This window comes from Hipposideros armiger, unplaced genomic scaffold (genome assembly GCF_001890085.2).
Source record: "Hipposideros armiger isolate ML-2016 unplaced genomic scaffold, ASM189008v1 scaffold_422, whole genome shotgun sequence".
In the NCBI taxonomy this organism is placed as follows: domain Eukaryota; kingdom Metazoa; phylum Chordata; class Mammalia; order Chiroptera; family Hipposideridae; genus Hipposideros; species Hipposideros armiger.
In genome coordinates, this window is record NW_017731772.1 from 532,283 (window position 1) to 543,170 (window position 10,888).

Consider the following 10,888-nt stretch of genomic DNA (forward strand, 5'->3'; position numbering starts at 1 on the left):
TCAATGTTCTGCTTTATTTCACATACACTATATTATAACCATTTGTTTTTATTGCTTTAAAATCCTCATACTCATCATTTAGTGGCTGAATTATATTTAAGTATGTGGGAATACCATACTTTACTTAATCATTCTCCTAAGGTTAAACATTTGGGCTGTTTTCAGTTATGTTGAGTAACTGACACTTGAATGGGGGCAATTAATATGTATTTAAGGGGAAAATATGCCCTATTTATAGGTTTTGTCTCAGACCACCCTAAGTTCTGTTTTTGGCTCAACTGCTAGCTTTGTGGTTTTGGGTAAGCTTCTTTTTATTTGTTTTAACATTATTATGCTTGATGGAGGTCCCTTTTATATAAATTACACACATCTCAAATGTATAAATCAATAAATTTTTACATATGCATACATATACATGACCATATTCATGCCCCTCCCTGCCAAGTATAACCACTATTCTGATTTAGCATTAGGATTAATTTTCTCTTTCAAAATTCATATAAATGAAATCATATAGCACTTGCTCTTTTATGTCTGTCTTCTTTTGTTCAATGAAATGTTTTTGAAATTCATCCATATTGTTGTGTATATCAGTTCGGAAGTTTGTTCTTTTTAATTGCTAAGTAGTATTGCTCGGTTTGGATATCCCAAATTTGTTTATCCTTTCTTCTGCTATTAGACATTTGTGTTGTTTCTACTTTGGGCTATTATGAACAGAGTTGCCATGGTTACTATGAATATTCTTGTACAAATCTTTTTTTAGGCACAGGCATTCAATTCTCTTGGGTGTATATCTAGGAGTAGAATTGCTGTATTATAGAATAAGTGTAATCGGTGATGTTGATAAATACAAACAATGTAGAACAATCACAAAATTGAGTAGGATGGAAAATATGCCAAGACCAGACTTGAGACCAAAATTTTTTTTCCTTGTAAAATCATTTTATTTTCTGTTACATAAACATCTTTCTCAGGTAATGTTACTAGAACAACCTGTTTATGGGTTTTTATAGTTGGGGTAATTATATATTTTTAAAAACTCATCTCTATTATACAGAGTTGTGATATAAAAATGATTCATAGCCTATCGTTTTCAGAAAGCAGTTAGCTAGACTAATCCTGCTGAAGAAACTTTCCTATTTAAGTCTATAATATGGAATTTAAAAGATATGATTAAAAAATCTTCTGATCCAAAGCCTTGAGATCATCAAAGGAATGTTTACCATCCTCACAGAGAGCCACGAGGATGTTTTATAATCTCCTTTGGTTTCATGAAGGATGACTTGGTGGATAGAGACACCACCATACAACTTCTGAAAACATGCTTTATCATTCATGTTGATTTCTGAACAGGAAACCATAATTCTGATCAATGTCTTATGATGCGTTCCATCACTTTCATGGCCTGATGAAGCTTCTCAGCAAAGAACATTGCTTTATTTGTGGCACCCTTCACGATTGTTGTGAAGCGTTTATTGACATCACCTATTCATCTTCAGCTCCAAACTTTGTTCATGTCATGCTGACTGTGCTTGGTGTACTACTGAAATGCTCTGAAAAGGTGGGTAAGCTTCTGGTGGTAAGGATGGTATTGAACACACTCATGTCTGTTCCTTTTCTCCTTTCTCCTGGCATCTGAGTCAGCCAAGTCCTCATCTATGCCAAGATCTTCAGATGAGTCACCCTTAACACGAGAGAGCAAAGTCTTCTGGTAATCTCCAGATGTGCCTGAGGTAATGTATTTAGCCAGATATCGCTTCAGTTCTTCTCTATAGACTCTAATTTCTCTGTTGGTTCTTGATGCCTAAATTTCACTCAAAGTGTCTTCTTCAGCTCCAAGGTCCTTTATGGCAGCACAGAGTTCATCAGCATCCATTGGGATGTTTTTAATACAGCTAAAGCCACTTCCTCGAGGTGACCTGTAAGGGCTTTTTTCAGAGCTTTGTTCAGGGGCTTGCTTTTTTCCTGGAGATATGCTGCATTGATCCGTTGATGCTGTGCATTGTTTCTTTTAGTTAGAATGTCAGTGATGGTTGCTTCATCCACACTTTTAACTGTTATTGCTTTATGCAAGGCAGCAACATCCAAGGATGGATTGAAGCTAGGATAGGGGCCCACTGCTGACACAGGACAACCTTTGGCTCCTTTAACAGTTTTAATGTATTTCTGTTCTTCATTTTCAATAAACCAGGCCTGCTTGAGGAATTCTGATACCATTGCCATTTTTTAAAAAAGTTTCTTTCTTTTTTTTTTTTACCTTCTTCCAAAGAGCTAAAGGGAGATTCTTCTCTGATCATTTCATACTCAGGTATATCTTTTAAACTTTCTGCACTTTAGTTTCATCAACTCTAAAATAAAAATGATAATACCTATGCTGAGTAGTTGCTGTGAAGATTAGGATATGTAAAGAGTGTAAAGTACCTGGCATAGGATCCGGGGCACAGTAGGGTATTCACTGAATGGGATCTATGACGAAGGTGATGATGATGGTAGTGATGATGATGATGGTAATATAATTTCTTTATATGTACTGATGGGTCGACCTGTTGAATTAAAATATAGAGCTGACCTCTTTCTCTTATCCTTGAAAGAAATCCTGAAAACATCCACGAAGGTCCCTCTTGTTCGTTGGCTATATGTGTGGTTCTTAACAAGATTCCAGCATCCCACCCCTGAGAACCTGATTTTATTTTCTGAAGATGGGGCACAGACATCCACTTGCTTAAAATGTTTCTCCGGTGATGTTAGTCTTCTGTCAGATTGAGAAACCCTGCTTAACAGAAAAACCAATTCACAACTCGCCTCCTGAGACTTGACCATTCTTCAGTTCTCCAAAGTAGCAGATTGATTGCACAGTCTGGAGATTTACGTTTTATTGTTGAGTTTTCTGTCCTCCTCTCTTCTTATTTTCCTTACAAATCTCAAGCCATTGATTTTAGAGGGTGTGCCTATATTCCCCACTTGCTCCTTGGTTTTGGTCTTCTCAGATGTCATCTTATCAATATTTTCTTCTTATTTCTCTCTCTGTTTTTACTTTTTCATTTAAAATAAAAACAAATACTACAAACTCCTGCAGCCCCTGGCAGCTGGCAGCCTGCACGCTTGGCTGCTCCCACCTCCGAGGTACAGATTATCCTGGCAGACTGTTGAAAGTTGTTGTGACTTAAGGAGCAGCTGATTTTTCTTCTACTTTCTTTCATTCTTTTTTTTTTTTTTTAAACTTAGTTCATTTTCTCTCTTAACTGTCAAAGTAATATATATTTCCTGTGGCAGAAAATTTGGAGAATTAAGTCTAAAGATCCAAAACAACAACAAAAATTTACTTACTCAAAAATTTTTCATGTGTGCAGCTTTCTCCTTTAGAGTCAATATCATCAAATTTTAGCTGCAGCAATTCCTGCATGTATGACCCTGGGTTACTTCTCTTCCCGGAGTCTTTTGCCTCATATGTTAAAGAGGGATGATAACAAAAACTTGATAGAAAAATGAGCAAAAGACATAAAGGATAATTCACCAAAAAAATATAAAAGTGGTCATTAAATATACATGAAAAATTATTCAATGTTGCTCATAATAAATTCCAATTAATGGCAAAAATTTAAAAGCTTGACAATGTACCTTGTTAGTGAGGTAGGGAAACAATAAGGACTCATACATTGCTTGTGAAAGTGTAACATGGCATACCTTTATAGAGGGGAATTTGGTAATACCTAAACAGACTACGTATATATTTACATTTTGGTCCAGGAATCCCACTGCAAGGAATTTACTCTGAAGATGTATCTCAACAATATGAAAATATATATCCACAAGATTACTCATTGTGGCATTATCCATAATTGCAAAATATTGGAAGTAACCTAAATCCCCAAATATAGGACATTTTTATTTTGTGAACAATTTGGAACATTCATATTAAGAGGAACTATATACAACTGTAAGAAAGAAGAAAAAATAGCTTTGTAAGCCAAAATGAAGTAATTCCCTACGAAAAAAAGCAAAGGGCAAAAGTGTATATAGAGTATGTTACCTTTTGTGTAAGAAACAAAAGTGATAAGAAAATATACATTGCAAAAAGGATAAATTAGAAACTTGAGATTGGTTACCTACAGGAGGTAAATGGGAACAGGGTAGAAAGTGTAGGAAAATGAGTGACATTTCTCTGAGTTTATTCTCTTGTGTAGTTTTTACTTTTGGCATCATGCTAATGTTTGTCCACTCTCAAAAACATTAAATCAACAAAGATGTAGGGGAAAAACCCAACATGGAATACAAACAGAAGTAGATAAACCCAACTCTCAAATGAGTAATATAGCCACCCTGAATGGTGACAAAGAGCTAACTCAAATAACTTTGAACATAGTATTTTGGCTATTGTTAGTACAATGTATGGCTTTAGCAATTATGAAATTACTTTCTGTGTATGGTAGGACTGAGCAAATGAGTATATATGTTGATTATATTGCCAGTCAGATGTCTCACAGTTGGAGAAGAGTGATACAAATATGGAGCAGGAGAAGGCTGGGAAAGCACTGATGTTTGGTGTTGCAATGGAGGTATCAGTAGGAATATTTCTCTCTCTCTCTCTCTCTCTCCCCTGCCCCCCACATACATATATCTCTATCTCTATCTCTATCTCTATATATCTATATCTATGTGATGTTTTAATCCATTAGGCTGCTATAACAAAATACTATAGACTGGATGGCCTGTAAAAACAGAAATTCACTTCTGATAGTTCTGGAGGCTGGGAAATCCAAGATCAAGGCGCCAGCAGATTTAGTGTCTGGTGAGCACCACTTCCTCATAGACAGCTCTTTTCTCACTGTAATCCACCTAGCAGGAGAAACTAGAGAACTCTGTGGGGTCTCTTTTGTAAAAGCACTAATCTCATTCATGAGGGTAACACCCTCATGACCTATGTACCTCACAAAGGCCCCACCTCCTAATATCACTTTGGACATTAGGTTTCAACATAATGGCTTTTTTGGGAGGTGATACAAACGTGTATATATATGCATATACTTACTTATATGTGTATATATGTAGTTACCTGTACTATTTATATTAATATATACAGAGGGTGCCCAAAAAATGTGAACACATTTTAAGAAAGGATAAAACTGTATTAATATATACCGATAATAAAAGATGAATATAAGTCACATTTGACTTATGCAATTACAAGAGGTGCTCAAAGTGGTTACCATCAGCGTCCAGACACTTCTAATTGTGGCAAATTACTGCTTGAGCAACGTTGACCAAAGTGTTCACATCTCTTATAATGTGAATACATCTTTTTGGCACTCCGTATATGTATAGACACACACATATATGAATATACACACACACATTTCCTTACTTCCTACTGCAAAGACTTGGAAGCATATTAAAACAAGACAAAACAGATTGTGGCTTTCAAATAACATACCACATTAAAAATAACTAATACTACTTGAATTAATGACTGATTCCAGGGCCAGGAAAGAGAAAAACCAAGATAAGCCTGGAACATCTTCTTGGCTAAAAAGTGAAGATGTACTTAGAAAATAATGGGAACCTGTATTAGTCAGGTTTCTCCAGAGAAACCAGTAGGTTTCTATTATAGATTCTAATACAGCACACACACACACACACACACACACACACACACACACACACACACACACACAGATTTAAATATATATATATAAGGAATTTAAGAATATATTATAAGGAATTGGCTTACATGATTATGAAGGCTGGCAAGTCCCAACATCTTCAGGGTAAGTCAGCAAGTTGGAGACTCAGGAGTGTAGTTGACAGTATAATTAATTCTGGTCCCAAGGCCGGCGAGCTTGAGACCCCAAAAGAGTCAGTGTTTCAGTTTGAACCCAAAGGCAGGAAAAAGCTGATGTCTCAGTTTGAAGGCCATCAGACAGAAAGAATTATCCTTACTTGGAGGAGAGTCAGCATTTTTAGTCCTATTCAGGCCTTCGATTGATTGGATGAGGCCCACCCACATTAGGGAGGGCAATCTGCTTTACTCAATCTACTGGTTTAAATGTGAATGTCACTCAGAGAACATCCTTACAGACACACCTGGAATAATACTTGCCCAAATATGTGGTCAGCCCATTTCCCAGTCAAGTTGACACGTAAAGTTAACCATCACAGGACCTGTGAAAAGAATAAGATAAATAAATAATGATAGCAATGGATTATAACTCATTGAATAAAATAGGAATTGTGAGTCCATAGTGATAATAAACAAACAAATAAATAAGAAAATAAAAAGGAAATCTCTTCCTTAATATCGTATATTAAATATTATTGTATAAGCGTGAAAGCCAGGAGAGGCAGATCACCATTTTGTTACCATTATAATGTAACCGATTCAGACAAGTATCTGTAAATATTACAGTAGTAGATGAAGGTTTAATGAGGCAATGCACATATGTATACTCTCAAAGAATAAAAAAGAGTGATGATTTTACAGTGGAGAAAACTGCTGGCATTACCTAATGGCTTCAGCCACATTTAACATCACCTATAATGTGATAAACCAACATTATGTACTTCCTGATGCAATGCCTTGAGGACATAATATCATATAGATAGTATTTTTGCCAAAAAATGAAGAGAAACAAATTGAGGGAAAGTTTACAAGACGTATGGCCCATATACTTTTAAAATGTCAATGTCATAAAAAAGAAAAGTTGAGGAACTGTTTTAGATTAAAAAAGCCTAAAGAGACATAACATCTGAATGCAGTGAATGATCCTGAATTGGCTCTTGGATTTGAAAAAAATTGTTATGAAGGACACTGTTGGGACAATATAGTACATTAAATCTTATTGTATAAGCATGAAGCTTCCTGATTTAGTTATTATACAATGGTTATATAACAAAACGCCCTTGTTCTAAGGAAATATACAGTGAAGTATTTAGGAGGGGCATGATGTATGAGTATGCAACCTACCCAAATTGTTCAGAAAATGTATGTGTGTGTTTGGAGAGAGAGAGAAAGAGAAAGCAAATGTGGCAGAATGCTAATTAGTAAATCCAAGTGAAGGGTAGAGAAGAGTTCTTTGTAGTATTCTTGCTAATTCTCTGTGAGAAGTTATTTCAAAATAGTTTTAAATTTAAAAAAAGAAACAATAAACGTACTTATAGTATTGTAAAAACTAACTGAGATAATCCATTAAAAGATTTTAGCATAGGCCCTGGCATAGAGAAAAAAACTCGACTTATTGTTAGATATTATGAAACTAATATAAATATGATATCAACATATGCAATCAATATAGTAATATCAACAGCAATATATTGACATAAACATACATATGACATTGGATATCAATATTATTTGATCAATTTATTTATTATATAGATATGTTAATATTAATTACTAATATTGATAGTGATATTAATATACTAATATTTATTGCAGTAAATTTTATTAAAATAATACATAATAATAATTATTTTGTGGCTTTCTTTATTCACTTAAATTATATCATAAATGATTTTTAATGATGTGTCAGTTTTGTTGTTGATATATATCATAATTTAAAATTTTGTCTAATTTTGGGTGTTTATGTTTTTATTCTTTATAAGTAATTTATTTCTAAGTTTATAAAATAATTTATGGGTATTATAAATTTTTTTCCCTTTTCCTCATTGTATAGGACAGGGTCCTTGAAGTGCTATTGCTAAGTCAAAGGGACAGACATTTTAAAAACTCTTCGGTTAGCTGCCAAGTGGCTTTCCAGAAAAATTTCCCCTATTTTCTCTTGAACCAGCAGTGTATGAATGTATCTGTCAATCTCACCCTCACCAACATTGCATACTTGTCAGTTATTTTACTCTTTAGAAGGAACTGATTTGGGGGAAATTAAAATGTTTCCAGATGATAGAATTTTGCTAGTTTTTAAAACTTTCTACTTTGTGCTTTTCTTTAATTGCGTGACATTTTCCTCAGGAGAATTACGAAGAAAAAGAACAACAAAAAATAATTCTTAAAAAAACAAAAAAGCATTAGCTTGGTGTAGCCAGTGTGATAAGGGTACCAGTGTAGGTTGTGTGGTTTCCTTATCTGCAATAAAATCATACTGTCACCAAGGAAAATTAGTCTCCTTGAGTGTCTAGTCCTGAGATAGATTTCCAAGGAGGGTCTCAAATGCTGGACAACTGGTTTTTGGCATGAGATGGACCTGGGTTCAAGCCTTGATTCTTTCATTTCCTTAGCATCTGAGCTTGAGCAAGTTTTTGGACCTTTCCAAGCCTTTGTTTTCTATTGGCAAAATAAGAATAAAAGTGCCTTCCTTGTGGCATTGTTGGGAAATGTAAATGAGGTAATGCGGGAAAAATGCTTGGTAATATATACTAAGTGCTTTATAAACATTAATTTAAAAAATTCACTCAAGTACCAATGTTTTCAGTTACAATCTTATAATAAATGAACTAGTAGGTGTTGCACGCTTATTTTGGGTTGTCGGAAAAGTCATGACTCATGTTTGCAACAGATGGCACTAGTTCATTTTTGGAAGTACTAGAGTCATTTGCATCTATGTTATTGCTATGTCATTTGACAGCTGACAGTTGTAGCTTCATTCTAAAAAAAGATTGAGCGACTTGGCTGAATTTTGGAGATTTTACAACAAGTTGAAAATGGAAGGCCAAACTGTGCATTTTTGCCATATTTTACTGTTTTACTTCTGTAAAGGGAAGGACGCACATGTGAAAAGTTGCATAAAGTTTATGGTGACAATGCTCTACAAGAACATCAGTGCCAACGATGGTTCATAAAATTCCGTGCTTGTGATTTTGATCTCAATGATGCTCCTCGGTCAGGGAGACCCGCCGAGGTTGATGATGACAAAATAAAGGCATTGATTGAGTCAAACCCACGTTACACAACACGAGAGATTGCAGAAACATTGAACATCCATCATTCAAGCCTTTGCAGCCACCTGAAGAAGCTGGGATATGTAAGCAAGCTCGATATTTGGGTTCCGCATGAACTCAAAGAAGCCCATTTGATGGCGCATATAAACATCTACAATATGCTCATTAAACGTGAGGAGAATGATCCTTTTTTGAAGCGACTGATAACTGGTGATGAGAAGTGGATTGTTTACAACAATGTGGTGTGCAAATGGTCTTGGTCCCGATGTGATGATTCGCCTCAAACCACATCGAAAGCAGACATTCATCAGAGGAAGGTTATGCTCTCATGTGGTGGGATTTTAAAGGTGTTGTGTTTTTCGAGCTCCTACCAAGAAACCAAACAATCAATTCAAATGTGTACTGTCGGCAATTGGACAATTTGAATGAATCCATCATCCAGAAATGTCCAGAGCTTGTTAATTGTAAAGGAGTTGTGTTCCATCCCGATAACGCAAGACCACACACAAGTTTAATCACCCGTCAAAAATTACTGGAGCTTGGATGGGCTGTGTTGCCACACCCACCATACTTGCCTGACCTTGTGCTGTCAGACTTCCACTTGTTTCGCTCTCTTCAAAACTCCTTGCATGGTATAATGTTCAATTCAGATGAGGCTGTAAATCAGCCCCTTGTTCAGTTTTTCGCAAATAAAGACAGGTCCTTCAATGAACAAGGAATTATGAAGCTCACTGAAAGATGGCAAAAGGTTATCAAACAAAATGGGCACTATATCATTGATTGATCTTTGTTCTTTATATAAATAAATGACCTTTGAAAAACATAGACAAAATACATCATGACTTTTCCGACAAACCAATACATAGTGTTTCTTAATGTAAGTCAGGAGGAGAACATTGCCAAAGTGCAACCCACAAAAAATAAATTTTCTGGGAGGCCAAAAGTTGTTCAAGGATTAGAATCCATGACTCCAGTAACTTTAACTTGAGATGAACTGAACCAAAGTTCTGCATACCAGATGACCACATCATAAATGCTTCATTCCATTCCTATACTTGCCCAGGAGACCACCAAAGAACAGTTTCCTGCTAATTAGATGCTGAGCTAAGACGTTTAGATATAATCTTGATTTGGGTTGACTCTGAAAGTAGCAAAGCCAACAGTATTATTTGTGCATACAAATGCTATAAAACAGTATTTAGGTTTTGGAATTAAGACATGTTCAAAAAGATGTGGTCATTTCCAATTTCTTTAAATCGGTTTTACCTTGGGAGAAAAGATACATAATATATCCTACCACCAAAAGACCTCTGAACGGGGTGATGGTCTGTTTTTACGTGGTTGTAAAGGAAATACATTTCCCCAGCTCTAACTTATCATTGTAAAAAGCAGATCATTAGTTGTAAAAATGTTGCTAATATAAGGTTTAAAGGAATGGATGTTGAAAAATTAAGTTTTTTTCCCCCTATTTATCTCTCCAGGAAACAGTCATCATAAATACGCATTCCCTCGCCTCTTGATAGTAAGCAGATGCTCCACTCCCACAAAACAGAGCTCAGGAAGCTTTAGCCTATGGGGCAGAATCAGCCATAAATGTCTGAACATATTTACTTGACCAAGATTTATGCTACATTGAAATTAAGTCTAAACTTAAAAAGCAATTGTCCATTTAATTAAAATTTATGCACACTTGTGAATAATTTGAAAACATATATTACAAATCTCTCATATAAGAGGTAAGACAATGTGCCAAAAATATGCATAGAAATGGAGCTTGGTTTGAAGATTAGAAGAAATTCCAACCCTCTTAGCATGGTGCCTCTTTTTCCAAATTCCCATCTCAATCTGTGGAATAGGGCGGCATTAATTTACATTGATGATTTTTTTTTTAAATGGGAAGATAAACTCAGTGATGCCTGAAAATGCCAATGTGAAGGGTCTTTCTTTTCAGGACTCTGGAAATAGATGGGGAATTTCATCAGTTACCCTGGAGAAGTTG

At 35.3% G+C, this 10,888-nt stretch overlaps 1 pseudogene; it reads right to left on the bottom strand.

Moving 5' to 3' along the window:
• Nucleotides 1-1,173: 1,173 nt before the first annotated feature.
• LOC109394391 (annexin A1 pseudogene) lies at nt 1,174-2,223 on the bottom strand (annotated as a pseudogene).
• Nucleotides 2,224-10,888: the final 8,665 nt, after the last annotated feature.